The sequence below is a fragment of the Triticum aestivum genome, chromosome 1B (assembly GCF_018294505.1).
Source record: "Triticum aestivum cultivar Chinese Spring chromosome 1B, IWGSC CS RefSeq v2.1, whole genome shotgun sequence".
Lineage (NCBI taxonomy): Eukaryota > Viridiplantae > Streptophyta > Magnoliopsida > Poales > Poaceae > Triticum > Triticum aestivum.
The window spans coordinates 578,109,419-578,121,205 of record NC_057795.1 but is presented as its reverse complement, the minus strand read 5'-3'; positions in this window follow the sequence as shown (position 1 = coordinate 578,121,205).

Genomic DNA, 11,787 nt, shown 5'->3' with positions numbered 1-11,787 from the left:
TGATGGTCAATAAAACCACCAAGTTCAAGAAGGGCAAGGGTAAGAAGAACTTCAAGAAGGACGGCAAAGATGTTGCCGCGCCCGGTAAGCTAGTTGCCGGGAAGAAGTCAAAGAATGGACCCAAGCCTGAGACTGAGTGCTTTTATTGCAAAGGGAAGGGTCACTGGAAGCAGAACTGCCCCAAATACTTAGCGGACAAGAAGGCCGACAACACTAAAGGTATATGTGATATACATGTAATTTATGTGTACCTTACCAGTACTCGTAGTAACTCCTGGGTATTTGATACCGGTGCCGTTGCTCATATTTGTAACTCACAACAAGAGCTGCGGAATAAGCGGAGACTGGCGAAGGACAAGGTGATGATGCGCGTCGGAAATGGTTCCAAGGTCGATGTGATCATCGTCGGCACGCTGCCTCTACATTTACCCACGGGATTAGTTTTAAACCTCAATAATTGTTATTTAGTGCCAAGTTTGAGCATGAACATTATATCTGGATCTCGTTTAATACGAGATGGCTACTCATTCAAATCCGAGAATAATGGTTGTTCTATTTATATGAGAGATATGTTTTATGGTCATGCCCCGATGGTCAATGGTTTATTCTTAATGAATCTCGAATGTAATGTTACACATATTCATAATGTGAATACCAAAAGATGTAAAGTTGATAACGATAGTCCCACATACTTGTGGCACTACCGCCTTGGTCACATTGGTGTCAAGCGCATGAAGAAGCTCCATGCTGATGGACTTTTAGAGTCTCTCGATTATGAATCATTTGACACATGCGAACCATGCCTCATGGGCAAAATGACCAAGACTGCATTCTCCGGAACAATGGAGCGAGCAACCAACTTATTGGAAATCATACATACTGATGTGTGTGGTCCAATGAGCATTGAGGCTCGCGGATGATATCATTATGTTCTCACTCTCACAGATGACTTAAGTAGATATGGGTATGTCTACTTGATGAAACACAAGTCTGAGACCTTTGAAAAGTTCAAGGAATTTGAGAATGAGGTAGAGAATCAACGTGACCGAAAGAGAAAGTTCTTGCGATCAGATCGTGGAGGAGAATATTTAAGTCACGAATTTGGTACGCACTTAAGGAAATGTGGAATCGTTTCACAACTCACGCCGCCTGGAACACCTCAGCGTAATGGTGTGTCCGAACGTTGTAATCGCACTCTATTGGATATGGTGCGATCTATGATGTCTCTTACCGATTTACCGCTATCATTTTGGGGATACGCTCTAGAGACAGCTACATTCACTTTAAATAGGGCTCCGTCTAAATCCGTTGAGACGACACCGTATGAATTATGGTTTGGGAAGAAACCTAAGCTGTCGTTTCTAAAAGTTTGGGGATGCGATGCTTATGTCAAGAAACTTCAACCTGAAAAGCTCGAACCCAAGTCGGAAAAATGCGTCTTCATAGGATACCCTAAGGAAACCATTGGGTATACCTTCTACCTTAGATCCGAAGGAAAGATCTTTGTTGCCAAGAATGGATCCTTTCTGGAAAAAGAGTTTCTCTCGAAAGGAGTAAGTGGGACGAAAGTAGAACTCGATGAAGTACTACCTCTTGAACCAGAAAGTAGTGCAGCTCAGGAAAATGTTCCTGTGGTGCCTACACTGACTGGAGAGGAAATTAATGATGATGATCAAGGTACTTCGAATTAAGTTGCTACTGAACTTTGTAGGTCCACAAGGACATGTTCCACGCCAGAGTGGTATGGCAACCCTGTCCTGGAAATCATGTTGTTAGACAACGGTGAACCTTTGAACTATGAAGAAGCGATGGCGGGCCCAGATTCCAACAAATGGCTTGAAGCCATGCAATCCGAGATAGAATCCATGTATGAAAACAAAGTATGGACTTTGACAGACTTGCCCGATGACCGGCGAGCGATAGAAAACAAATGATCTTTAAGAAGAAGACGGACGCGGATGGTAATATTACCATCCATAAAGCTCGACTTGTCGCTAAGGGTTATCGGCAAGTTCAAGGGGTTGACTATGATGAGACTTTCTCTCCCGTAGCGAAGCTGAAGTCCGTCCGAATCATGTTAGCAATTGCCGCATACTATGATTATGAGATATGGCAGATGGATGTCAAAACGGCATTACTTAACGGCTATTGTCGGTGTCAAAACCGGCGGATCTCGGGTAGGGGGTCCCGAACTGTGCGTCTAGGCGGATGGTAACAGGAGACAAGGGACACGATGTTTTTACCCAGGTTCGGGCCCTCTCGATGGAGGTAAAACCCTACTCCTGCTTGATTAATATTGATGATATAGGTAGTACAAGAGTTGATCTACCACGAGATCAGAGAGGCTAAACCCTAGAAGCTAGCCTATGGTATGAGTGTTGTTCGTCCTATGGACTAAAACTCTCCAGTTTATATAGACACCGGAGAGGGCTAGGGTTACATAGAGTCGGTTACAATGGGAGGAGATCTTCATATCATATCGCCAAGCTTGCCTTCCACGCCAAGCAAAGTCCTATCCGGACACGAGACGAAGTCTTCAATCTTGTATCTTCATAGTCCGGGAGTCCGGCCAAAGGTCATGGTTCGGCCATCCGGACACCCCCTAATCTAGGACTCCCTTAGTAGCCCCTGAACCAGGCTTCAATGACGACGAGTCCGGCGCGCAAATTGTCTTCGGCATTGCAAGGCGGGTTCCTCCTCCGAATACTTCATAGAAGATGTTGAACACAAGGATAGTGTCCGGCTCTGCAAAATAAGTTCCACATACCACCATAGAGAGAATAATATCTGAACAAATCTAATCTGCTGACGTATCATGCAGCGTGACATCATGCCATGCCAAGCCCTTATTCGAATCGTTTTACTGTTCCACCTCAGCGCGTTTAGCGAGGCGGTTTCCTTGGCACGTCTTGTCAAAGCAGAGATCGCGTCCCCTTATTCCGGGATTCTCATCAATACGGGCGTGGGTAACCCAACTGCGCCATTAACCGCGACGCTTGGGAGATAAGAGAGTTTTATTAGGCTGGTGGGGGGCTTATAGTTTTGGCTACCCATATAAGGGGATAAGGATCCACCCTTTCCATTTACGCCTTCTTCCTCCTTTGCTTATCCATCCCTGCGCACTCGAGCTCCAGCGCCCAAGTCCGCACTTACCACCTCAACCTTCTCCAATCATGTCCGGAGCGGGAGGTAGATGGATGGCCTCCTCCGTCACGGAGGGGCAAATCAAAAAGTTGAGGAAGGCCGGATACTTGTCTGACGACATTGCGCACCGACTTCCAGATGAGGGGCAACTCATCCCCACCCCTAGGCCCCATGAGAGGGTCGTGTTTCTCCCCCATTTCCTCTACGGACTGGGCTTTCCTCTTCACCCGTTCGTCCGGGGGCTCATGTTCTACTATGGCCTGGATTTCCACGATCTAGCCCCAAACTTCATCCTCAACATCTCGGCGTTTATCGCCGTGTGCGAGGCCTTCCTCCGCATCCAGCCTCACTTTGGCCTATGGCTGAAGATCTTCAGCGTCAAGCCGAAGGTCGTGAGCGGACGTCAAGCGGAGTGCGGAGGCACCATGGTGGGCAAGATAGCCAATGTTACATGGCTTGAGGGCGCCTTCATAGAGACCATCAAAGGGTGGCAGTCGGGGTGGTTCTATATCACCGACCGCGTGACCCTGAATGGGCAGTGGCCCCCGAATTTCGATTTGGCATCCCCACACGGCTCACATCTTGGAAAGAGACGGGCCTGTCATGGGGTAGTGCGGCAGAGGTGACCGGCTTCAAACCTGTGTCAAAGATCTGATAGACAGGAAGGTCAAACTTGTCACCGTAGTCCAGGTCATGCTTTTCCGCCGGATCCTCTCGTGTCAACGACGGGCCTTTAATCTGTGGGAATTCGACCCGGCTCAACACCAAACTTTGTCCAGGCTCTTTGATACAATGCACAAAGATGCCTGGAAAGTGCTTTTCAAGAGCTCCGAGGTCCACCCTCCCATCACCGAGGATCGCGGATTCTGCGCGAGGCGCCAAGCCAGTGCGGTAAGCTTAATTTTCCCATTATGAGGTGTCAAAACTGGCGGATCTTGGGTAGGGGGTCCCGAACTGTGCGTCTAGGCGGATGGTAACAGGAGACAGGGGGCACAATGTTTTTACCCAGGTTCGGGCCCTCTCGATGGAGGTAAAACCCTACTCCTGCTTGATTAATATTGATGATATAGGTAGTACAAGAGTTGATCTACCACAAGATCAGAGAGGCTAAACCCTAGAAGCTAGCCTATGGTATGAGTGTTGTTCGTCCTATGGACTAAAACTCTCCGGTTTATATAGACACAGGAGAGGGCTAGGGTTACATAGAGTCGGTTACAATGGGAGGAGATCTTCATATCATATCGCCAAGCTTGCCTTCCATGCCAAGGAAAGTCCTATCCGGACACGGGACGAAGTCTTCAATCTTGTATCTTCATAGTCCGGGAGTCCGGCCAAAGGTCATAGTCCGGCCATCCGGACACCCCCTAATCCAGGACTCCCTCAGCTATCTTAAGGAAGAACTGTATATGATGCAGCCAGAGGGTTTTGTCGATCCTAAGAATGCTAACAAGGTATGCAAGCTCCAGCGATCCATTTATGGGCTGGTGCAAGCATCTCGGAGTTGGAACATTCGCTTTGATGAGATGATCAAAGCGTTTGGGTTTATGCAGACTTATGGAGAAGCCTGCTTTACAAGAAAGTGAGTGGGAGCTCTGTAGCATTTCTCATATTATATGTAGATGACATACTTTTGATGGGAAATGATATAGAACTTTTGGACAACATTAAGGCCTACTTGAGTAAGTGATTTTCAATGAAGGACCTTGGAGAAGCTGCTTACATATTAGGCATCAAGATCTATAGGGATAGATCGAGACGCCTCATAGGTCTTTCACAAAGCACATACCTTGATAAGATATTGAAGAAGTTAAATATGGATCAGTCCAAGAAAGGGTTCTTTCCTGTGTTGCAAGGTGTGAGATTGAGCTCGGCTCAATGCCCGACCACGGCAGAAGATAAAGAAGAGATGAGTGTCATCCCCTATGCATCAGCCATAGGATCTATTATGTATGCCATGTTGTGTACCAGACCTGATGTAAACCTTGCTGTAAGTTTGGTAGGAAGGTACCATAGTAATCCCGGCAAGGAACACTAGACAACAGTCAAGAATATCCTGAAGTACCTGAAAAGGACAAAGGACATGTTTCTTGTCTATGGAGGTGACGAAGAGCTCGTCGTAAAGGGTTACGTCGACGCTAGCTTCAACACAGATCTGGATGACTCTAAGTCACAAACCGGATATGTGTATATCTTGAATCGTGGAGCAGTAAGCTGGTGTAGTTGCAAGCAGAGCGTCTTGGCGGGATCTACATGAGAAGCAGAGTACATGGCAGCCTCGGAGGCAGCGCATGAAGCAATATGGATGAAGGAGTTCATCACCGACCTAGGAGTCATACCCAATGCGTCGGGGCCAATCACTCTCTTCTGTGACAACACTAGAGCTATTGCCCTTGCCAAGGAACCCAGGTTTCACAAGAAGACTAGGCACATCAAGCGTCATTTCAACTCCATCCGTGAAAATGTTCAAGATGGAGACATAGATATTTGCGAAGTACATACGGATCTGAATGTCGCAGATCCATTGACTAAAGCTCTTCCGCAAGCAAAACATGATCAACACCAGAACTCTATGGGTGTTTGATTCATCACAATGTAACTAGATTATTGACTCTAGTGCAAGTGGGAGACTGTTGGAAATATGCCCTAGAGGCAATAATAAAAGGATTATTATTATATTTCCTTGTTCATGATAATTGTCTTTTATTCATGCTATAATTGTATTATCCGGAAATCGTAATACATGTGTGAATACATAGACCACAACATGTCCCTAGTGAGCCTCTAGTTGACTAGCTCGTTGATCAACAGATAGTCATGGTTTCCTGACTATGGACATTGGATGTCATTGATAACGGGATCACATCATTAGGAGAATGATGTGATGGACAAGACCCAATCCTAAAGCATAGCACAAGATCGTCTAGTTCGTTTTGCTAGAACTTTTCCAATGTCAAGTATCTTTTCCTTAGACCATGAGATCGTGTAACTCCCGGATACCGTAGGAGTGCTTTGGGTGTACCAAACGTCACAATGTAACTGGGTGACTATAAAGGTATACTACGGGTATCTCCGAAAGTGTCTATTGGGTTGACACGGATCGAGACTGGGATTTGTCACTCCGTATGATAGAGAGGTATCTCTGGGCCCACTCGGTAATGCATCATCATAATGAGCTCAAAGTGACCAAGTGTCTGGTCACGGGATCATGCATTACAGAACGAGTAAAGTGACTTGCCGGTAACGACATTGAATGAGGTATTGGGATACCGACGATCGAATCTCGGGCAAGTAAAGTACCGATTGACAAAGGGAATTGTATACGGGGTTGCTTGAATCCTCGACATCGTGGTTCATCCGATGAGATCATCGAGGAGCATGTGGGAGCCAACATGGGTATCCAGTGTTGGGGAACGTTGCAGAAAATTAAAATTTTTCCTACGGTTTCACCAAGATCCATCTATGAGTTCATCTAAGCAACGAGTCAAGGGAGTGAGTTTGCATCTACATACCACTTGTAGATCGCGTACGGAAGCGTTCGATGGAGCGGTGATGATGGAGTCGTACTCGACGTGATTCAGATCACCGATGACCAAGTGCTAAACGGACAGCACCTCCGCGTTCAACACACGTACGGTACGGGCGACGTCTCCTCCGTCTTGATCCAGCAAGGAGGAAGGAGAGGTTGAGGAAGACAGCTCCACCGGCAGCACGACGGCGTGGTGTTGGTGGAGAAGCAGCACTCTGACAGGGCTTCGCCAAGCTCGTGACGGAGAAGGAGAGGTCTTGGGGAGGGGAGGGGCTGCGCCTTGGCTTGGGTGTGCAGCCCTCCCCTCACCCCTCTATTTATAGGGGAAGGGGCAAGGGGGACCGGCCCCTCTAGATGGGATCTAGAGGGGGGGCGGCGGCCAGGGAGGGGGGACTTGCCCCCCAAGCAAAGGGGGGCGCCCCCTCTAGGGTTCCCCCCCAACCCTAGGCGCATGGGCCCAAGGGGGGGCGCGCCCAGCACTCCAGGGGATGGCTCCTGCCTCACGCAGCCCATGTGGCCCCCCGGGAGGGGTGGCCCCTCCCGGTGGACCCCCGGAACCCTTCCGGTGGCCCCGGTACAATACCGATATGCCCCCGAAACTTTCCGGTGTCCGTTTGACAACTTCCCATATATAAATTTTTACCTCCGGACCCTTCCGGAACTCCTCGTGACGTCCGGGATCTCATCCGGGACTCCGAACAACATTCGGTAATCACATACAAGTCTTCCTAATAACCCTAGCGTCACCGAACCTTAAGTGTGTAGACCCTACGGGTTCGGGAGACATGCAGACATGACCGAGACGCTCTCAGGTCAATAACCAACAGCGGGATCTGGATACCCATGTTGGTTCCCACATGCTCCTCGATGATGTCATCGAATGAACCACGATGTCGAGGATTCAAGCAACCCCGTATACTATTCCCTTTGTCAATCGGTACGTTACATGCCCGAGACTCGATCGTCGGTATCCCAGTACCTCGTTCAGTCTCGTTACCGGCAAGTCACTTTACTCGTACCGTAATGCATGATCCCGTGACCAAGCACTTGGTCACTTTGAGCTCATTATGATGATGCATTACCGAGTGGGCCCAGAGATACCTCTCCGTCATACGGAGTGACAAATCCGAGTCTCGATCCGTGTCAACCCAACAGACACTTTCGGAGATACCTGTAGAGTACCTTTATAGTCACCCAGTTACGTTGTGACGTTTGGTACACCCAAAGCACTCCTACGGTATCCGGGAGTTACATGATCTCATGGTCTAAGGAAGAGATACTTGACATTGAAAAAAAGTCTAGCAAAACGAACTACACGATCTTGTGCTATGCTTAGGATAGGGTCTTGTCCATCACATCATTCTCCTAATGATGTGATCCCGTTGTCAATGACATCCAATGTCCATAGTCAGGAAACCATGACTATCTGTTGACCAACGAGCTAGTCAACTAGAGGCTCACCAGGGACGTATTGTGGTCTATGTATTCACACATGTATTACGATTTCCGGATAATACAATTATAGCATGAATAAAAGACAATTATCATGAACAAGGAAATATAATAATAATGCTTTTATTATTGCCTCTAGGGCATATTTCCAACAGTCTCCCACTTGCACTAGAGTCAATAATCTAGTTACATTGTGATGAATCGAACACCCATAGAGTTCTGGTGTTGATCATGTTTTGCTCGCGAGAGAGGTTTAGTCAACAGATCTGTGACATTCAGATCCGTATGTACTTTGCAAATATCTATGTCTCCATCTTGAACATTTTCACGGATGGAGTTGAAACGACGCTTGATGTGCCTGGTCTTCTTGTGAAACCTGGGCTCCTTGGCAAGGGCAATAGCTCCAGTGTTGTCACGGAAGAGTTTGATCGGCCCCGACGCATTGGGCATGACTCCTAGGTCGGTGATGAACTCCTTCACCCAAATAGCTTCATGCGCTGCCTCCGAGGCTGCCATGTACTCTGCTTCACATGTAGATCCCGGCACGACGCTCTGCTTGCAGCTGCACCAGCTTACTGCTCCACCATTCAACATATACACGTATCCGGTTTGTGACTTAGAGTCATCCAGATCTGTGTCGAAGCTAGCGTCGACGTAACCCTTTACGGCGAGCTCTTCGTCACCTCCATAAACGAGAAACATGTCCTTTGTCCTTTTCAGGTACTTTAGGATATTCTTGACCGTTGTCCAGTGTTCCTTGTCGGGATTACTTTGGTATCTTCCTACCAAACTTATGGCAAGGTTTACATCAGGTCTGGTACACAGCATGGCATACATAATAGATCCTATGGCTGAAGCATAGGGGATGACACTCATCTCTTCTTTATCTTTTGCCGTGGTCGGGCATTGAGCCGAGCTCAATCTCACACCTTGCAATACAGGCAAGAACCCCTTCTTAGACTGATCCATTTTGAACTTCTTCAAAATCTTATCAAGGTATGTGCTTTGTGAAAGACCTATGAGGCGTCTCGATCTATCTCTATAGATCTTGATGCCTAATATATAAGCAGCTTCTCCAAGGTCCTTCATCGAAAAACACTTATTCAAGTAGGCCTTAATGCTGTCCAAGAATTCTATCTCATTTCCCATCAAGAGTATGTCATCTACAGATAATATGAGAAATGCTACAGAGCTCCCACTCACTTTCTTGTACACGCAGGCTTCTCCGTAAGTCTGCATAAACCCAAATGCTTTGATCATCTCATCAAAGCGAATGTTCCAACTCCGAGATGCTTGCACCAGCCCATAAATGGATCGTTGCAGCTTGCATACTTTGTTAGCATTCTTAGGTCGACAAAACCCTCCAGCTGCATCATATACAGTTCTTCCTTAAGATGCCCGTTAAGGAATGCCGTTTTGACGTCCATCTGCCATATCTCATAATCATAGTATGCGGCAATTGCTAACATGATTCAGACAGACTTAAGCTTCGCTACGGGAGAGAAAGTCTCATCGTAGTCAATCCCTTGAACTTGCCGATATCCCTTAGCGACAAGTCGAGCTTTATAGATGGTGACATTGCCATCCGCGTCCGTCTTCTTCTTAAAGATCCATTTGTTTTCTATCGCTCGCCGGTCATCGGGCAAGTTAGTCAAAGTCCATACTTTGTTTTCATACATGGATTCTATCTCGGATTTCATGGCTTCAAGCCATTTGTTGGAATTTGGGCCCGCCATCACTTCTTCATAGTTCGAAGGTTCACCGTTGTCTAACAACATGATTTCCAGGATAGGGTTGCCGTACCACTCTGGTGCGGAACGTGTCCTTGTGGACCTACGAAGTTCAGTAGCAACTTGATCAGAAGTACCTTGATCATCATCATTAATTTCCTCTCCAGTTGGAGTAGGCATCACAGGAACATTTTCCTGAGCTGCACTACTATCCTGTTCAAGAGGTAGTACTTCATCGAGTTCTACTTTCCTCCCACTTACTTCTTTCGAGAGAAACTCTTTTTCCAGAAAGGATCCGTTCTTGGCAACAAAGATCTTGCCCTCGGATCTCAAGTAGAAGGTATACCCAATGGTTTCTTTAGGGTATCCTATGAAGACGCATTTTTCCGACTTGGGTTCGAGCTTTTCAGGTTGAAGTTTCTTGACATAAGCATCGCATCCCCAAAGTTTTAGAAACGACAGCTTAGGTTTCTTTCCAAACCATAATTCACACGGTGTCGTCTCAACGGATCTAGACGGTGCCCTATTTAAAGTGAATGTAGCTGTCTCTAGAGCGTATCCCCAAAATGATAGCGGTAAATTGGTAAGAGACATCATAGATCGCACCATATCTAATAGAGTGCGATTACGATGTTCGGACACACCGTTACACTGAGGCGTTCCAGGCGGCATGAGTTGTGAAACGATTCCACATTTTCTTAAGTGTGTACCAAATTCGTGACTTAAATATTCTCCTCCACGATCCGATCGTAAGAATTTTATCTTTCGGTCACGTTGATTCTCTACTTCATTCTGGAATTCTTTGAACTTTTCAAAGGTCTCAGATTTGTGTTTCATCAAGTAGACATACCCATATCTACTCAAGTCATCAGTGAGAGTGAGAACATAACGATATCCTCCACGAGCCTCAACGCTCATTGGACCACACACATCGGTATGTATGATTTCCAACAAGTTGGTTGCTCGCTCCATTGTTCCGGAGAATGGAGTCTTGGTCATCTTGCCCATGAGGCATGGTTCGCATGTGTCAAATGATTCATAATCGAGAGACTCTAAAAGTCCATCAGCATGGAGCTTCTTCATGCGCTTGACACCAATGTGACCAAGGCGGCAGTGCCACAAATATGTGGGACTATCGTTATCAACTTTACATCTTTTGGTATTCACACTATGAATATGTGTAGTATTATGTTCGAGATTCATTAAGAATAAACCATTGACCATCGGGGCATGACCATAAAACATATCTCTCATATAAATAGAACAACCATTATTCTCGGATTTAAATGAGTAGCCATATCACATCAAACGAGATCCAGATACAATGTTCATGCTCAAACTTGGCACTAAATAACAATTATTGAGGTTTAAAACTAATCCCGTAGGTAAATGTAGAGGTAGCGTGCCGACGGCGATCACATCGACCTTGGAACCATTCTCGACGCGCATCATCACCTCGTCCTTCGCCAGTCTCCTCTTATTCCGCAGCTCCTGCTGTGAGTTACAAATGTGAGCAACGGCACCGGTATCAAATACCTAGGAGTTACTACGAGTACTGGTAAGGTACACATCAATTACATGTATATCAAATATACCTTTAGTGTTGCCGGCCTTCTTGTCTGCTAAGTATTTGGGGCAGTTCCGCTTCCAGTGACCCTTCCCCTTGCAATAAAAGCACTCAGTTTCAGGCTTGGGTCCATGCTTTGATTTCTTCCCGACAACTGGCTTACCGGGCGCGGCACCATCTTTGCCGTCCTTCTTGAAGTTCTTCTTACCCTTGCCCTTCTTGAACTTAGTGGTCTTATTGACCATCAACACTTGATGTTCTTTCTTGATTTCAACCTTTGCCGACTTCAGCATTGAAAATACTTTAGGAATGGTCTTCACCATCCCCTGCATATTGTAGTTCATCACAAAGCTCTTGTGGCTTGGTGG